The sequence below is a fragment of the Eptatretus burgeri genome, chromosome 14 (genome assembly GCF_056783735.1).
Source record: "Eptatretus burgeri isolate ZD-2024b chromosome 14, Ebu_testis_v1, whole genome shotgun sequence".
Lineage (NCBI taxonomy): Eukaryota > Metazoa > Chordata > Myxini > Myxiniformes > Myxinidae > Eptatretus > Eptatretus burgeri.
In genome coordinates this window covers 17,515,564-17,520,563 of record NC_140974.1, presented here as the reverse complement: position 1 = coordinate 17,520,563, position 5,000 = coordinate 17,515,564, and the positions used below count along the sequence as shown (strand labels likewise).

The 5,000-nt window shown below is 42.7% G+C and overlaps 1 protein-coding gene across 5 annotated transcripts in view; it reads right to left on the bottom strand.

Moving 5' to 3' along the window:
• Positions 1-4,170: 4,170 nt before the first annotated feature.
• Positions 4,171-5,000, bottom strand: part of LOC147012718 (protein FAM135A-like) — a 151,136-nt gene continuing 150,306 nt past the window's right edge. For all 5 annotated transcript variants that reach the window (XM_085853821.1, XM_085853822.1, XM_085853824.1 and 2 more), the window contains one exon: positions 4,171-5,000. This exon is cut by the window's right edge and continues 1,213 nt beyond it. The gene's annotated coding sequence lies outside the window, so the exon portion shown is untranslated.

Genomic DNA, 5,000 nt, shown 5'->3' with positions numbered 1-5,000 from the left:
GAAAACTTTCCCAGAAAGTGGATCGGCCACCGCAGTCCGATCGAATGGCCGGCACGCTCCCCAGACCTTACACCTCCAGATTTCTTTCTTTGGGGGCTCATGAAAGACCTTGTTTATCGTGAAAAGCCTCGTACCATTCAGGAATTGAAGGTTCAAATCACTGCAAAGTTTGAGGAAATTGATATCGAACTCTGCAGACGTGTGTGCCGCTCTGTGCCTGCTCGGCTGTAATTGTGCATCGATCACGAGGGAGGGCACTTTGAAAATTGCAAGTAAAACAGCTTGGTACAGTTCCGCAATAATTTTTTCTTGAATAAACGGTTAGATAAATATGTCATTCATTTATTTCTACACTGTAATACAAATGGCAAACAATCAACTGACAGAAATCGGGCGCTACTTCTGACTCACCCTGTATATTGATATTGTTGTGGACTCGGAGTCAGGGGCGAAGACCACGATGGGTGAACTACCTCGGGTTCCCACCAGACTCTCCGGAATCGCAGGCCATCACACATGAATAACTTTGTGACGCGGCGGGTCGCTAATTGACCGTGAACGCCAATAACTCAACCATGTGACTTAGGGTCCTCCGTCTAATACCGTTTACCGAAAGGTCACGTGATCTAATTACCAGGGGACGCCCTCAGTATGCACTTGCTCAACCGGATCACCTTACCAGATCAGATGCAGCTGAGTGGGACTGTCAAGCGCGTACCGGCTCAGAAACAGATCGTTGGGGGATAACGTCCCAGCTAAACGAGGGTGTGAACCATGCGGAACCAATGAAAGAAAACACGAAAACGAGCTGGGAACATTTCTATGCAAACCATTTATTTACCATGGCGAGGAAAAGTATGTGGTACATTGAATGGGATTTATTTGTCTGTACAGCAGGGGATAGCAAGCAATCTTACAAAAGCAGACACAGAGCAGAGTTATCCAGGTATATCCTCTACAATATTAACTTAAACTAGGACAGGTGCCATCACATACACACACATACAAACCCCAGGAAGATTAGAGATAGTCCAGAGAGAAAGAAAGCAGGTGAGGATAACCAACCTCTGAATACCTGTGGTGGTCGGGAGACCAACGCAACCCAGAATGCTTAGGGAGAGGAAGGTGGGAGGAATACTAGTTGTATCTAAGGTGTGGGAGTGAGAGGTGTGGTGAAGTGCAATGTAGGTGGTGCAGTGTCGTGCCAGAGGAAAATAGGATTGCGAGTCAGCAATGATGTTCTTTTTTGCTTCCAAAGAAGACGGGATAGTTGGGTGGATAGAGAGGGGGGAGAATAGATGCATAATGAGAATGATCCATAACTTCGTCGTGTGAAGGTCTGTATGTATAGCATGTACCTTCGTGGGATGCTCCGCCTGAGCATTCCCACCTCATGATATGGCAAGTTATCTTCTGCTTAATTACTTTGCCAGGGCTCGTGGCAACGTGCGCTCTGCACTGGTCCGTCTGTCTGCACAGGGGTGCGGAACATTGACAGCATGGCAGGGAGTCTTGGCAGTCACCCCGGATCAGACTCTCAAGAAGAATGTCTTGGCAATTGCACACCAATTGTGAGACAGGGAGTGAAACGAAGAGGCGAGAGGTGAGCCAGCGAATAAGAGAGAGATAGAATGGCTCCACGGGCGGAGAATGGCTCCCTTTTATTAGCCCCGGGGGAAGAGTGGGGTGATGACCGGAAAGTGACGTGCTGTGACCCGAATCCTGCTCCTCCATTGGGCCACATTGGCCCGAGCCATGCCCTGCCAGGGCTCCAGGACCGGAAACCGTCTCAGTTGCCCATCCGCTTCGGCATGGGTCGGTGCTCCTCACTCAACATGGGGCATGCTCCCTGAGCCAGCACTCCGGCCCTGAACATGCTCCGAGTGCAGTCTGAATGTCGAATAGCAACGGACTTTCCACACCACTCACGGGCCCCCTCATGAGCCAAAATACACACCCGGGCTCCGTACCAAACTCTCATGTCGCCCGTTTTGCCGTGGTCTGGCGACTGGACGAGGGTGTGTCAATTCTGCGTGTTCACCCCGGACGTCCCCGGTGAGATGTGGTCGAGCTATTAACATCTGTTGCTTTGCCAAACATCGCACGGTGCCGATGACAATCTGAGTCATGCAGTACTCCTAAAAATAGCGAGGCGAATTGTAGCAATGCAGAGGTACGAGGGGTTGTGGGAATATTTTTCCCTTGTGCGGGAGGCATTTGTGGTCAAAGTGGTGAGGTTTGGTGAGCAAGGTGCGAAGCAAGGTGAGGTGCTGGTTGGAAATCGGACTGCAGATTTGAACGAAATAATGACGTGTGATGCGCGGGTGGTATAGTGTGTCGTGGAGTTGTGGTGGTTCCGAGCCAAGGGAGGCATCGTGGTGTGCTTTATCAATTGCCGATTGAATGGCGTGTGTACTTGCATGCTTGTTTTGTACTATGGCTAAAAGGAAAGGGTTGGAGGAGGAATCAGAATATGAATTAGAGACAGATACTAGACCTAACTATAAGATCCACGCAATGCAATTTGTCCCGTTAGACGTCCCCTCGGGTCTATTGGGTTAACCACGCAAAGACTAATTAAATAACTGCCTGGGGATCAGTTTATGTTGGGTGCCATTGCCTTAGAGGCATGCGGATTTGCAGAACGGCAACAATATAAAGCTCTCTCTAACCACTAACTCTGACTAATATTAAAGATCGGTACCTTCTGGGTGACGTAGAAAGCTTAAATTTTGCGTGGCGATGGATATCAAAGTCAGTACGCCAGAAAAAAATAAAATCACAGAATCATCGGCCAACACCCATAAACGCAAATATAAAATAAATGAAAAAAAAATAACACGGTTCGTATGTTTCCACAATGTGTAAGCACACCCTGCCGGTAATATATATATATATATATATATATATATATATATATATATATATATATATATATACATATATACATATACATACACACATATATTATATATACATATATACAGTATATGTATATATGTATGTTACAGTTGATCAGGGAATCAATTGCTCACAGCAGGTAGCCGCTCACCGACTACATGCCAGATTGAAGACTCAAGTGCATTTATGATCATCAGGATGTTTGAGTTATTGTTTCTAAAGGACATTATGATGCATGGCCACTTCATATCAACATATCTAATTACTGCATACATATCAGGACATTCACTGTAGACACATGCTCATGTGTGATGTGCCTTAGTTGAATAGAATAGTAAATTGCTGTGCAGTATATTATTTTGCAAATTCCATGTGTTAACTTCTTGAATTACCATTCTCTAAAATGTATCCAGCTGAGAGGCATCTATCAAGAGTTATGAAGCATTGACAATAAAAATAAATGTATACACATCACAACAAAAAGTACTGAAAACAGACTTCTGATCAAAAATAAAATAAAGAAATGAACCCAACAAAGAGCCAATCTCAAAAACGCATGAACTCCGATTATCAGCATGCATCAAATTATACCAACTGTTTCCAAAAAAATAGTTATAATGTGTTTGATAAAACACCTTTCCAAAATGAATGGTGAAGGTTAAAAGATATCTAAAAGTAATGATTACTGTGCCAAATATGTATGACGTCCATAGACACATTATGTACTTACCCTGCATGTAAAATACTTTATATACACGTTGTTACCTCGAGAAATGGTTATGTTTTCACCCGTCTGTCTGTTTCTGTCTGTCAGTCTGTGAGCAAGATACCTCAAAAAGTTGTGGATGGATTCGAGAAAAATTGGTTGACAGGTTGTTTGTGTGACAAAGACAAATTGATTTTGGTGAAAATCCGAATCTGGATGCGGATACGAGAATTTTTTTTAACTTTTCAAGTGCTTCTTAACCATTGAGAAATGGGGCCAAAAACAATATAGAAGCATATCTCAAAACGATGTACACAGGTTATGACAAAACTTGGTGGATGAGTTGGTTCGGTGACAAGAACAAGCCGATTAGATTTTGGTTTTGGTGCGGATGCAGATCTGGCCTATCAATGGAATATAAAACGTAAACTGTTCAGCATGGTGGAGGTAAGCCGTCCACCGAGTGCAGTTTTAGTTTTTACATGAGCTTCGACCATTTGCCTCCCCAACTTTCCCAAAAGATCCTCATTTGAAAAAAAAAAAAAATTCTGGGAAAACATGACTTGAAATAAAATGCATTTATTTGAATGTTCTAAATGCACTTTGAACAGCAAATACATCAAAATATCTCATTCATAAAAATTTCCAAGATATTAATACGAAGGAATATTTTGTGCATTTCATTGATATCTCTGAAATAAAAAAAACAACCCCAAAACCAACTGCATCCTACATGTTTTTTTGCATGAATTGTCCTCCAAACTCAACATCTTTACATCGAGTGAAGCACTGCCCAAACGAGTCTCTACGTGCATGACGTTTCAAAGCAGGCCATTTTCTGAGACATGATCACCAATCACAAAATAACTCCCACAAAGTATGTGGAAATGTATATTAAAACACATCTCTTACTGTATTGGGTTATTTAAGTGCACTGATAAAATGGGAAAACAAACAACCATAAAAGAGACACCCAAATTGTTTTTTTTTTTTTTAACAAAAAATTATTCCCGCCGACCACAAAATGGCCATGAAAATACAAGCCAAAGCCCACGTTAAAATACAGAGCAGATGATGTTTCATTCAAAAATAAAATGAGAGTTAAGTCGATGGCGTGCTATCGCAAGTCTCCACGAAAGATGGCAAAAAGTTCCACCAGGAGTGACCCAATATCAAATGTTGAGCTAAAAAAATTTTTCCCCGTTTTTTGATCCTTGTGACCTCAAGTCTCCCTGGGGCATGAATCTCAGGTCAAATCCAAAAAAGTTACATATTTCATACGTCTCCCAATGTTTGATCGCATATACAAAGTTTCATTAAAAAACGTTTAAAAATGTGCCCCAAATTGCATTTTTCGGCATTTGAGCTTTTGACTCCGTTCCAGGGGACATGG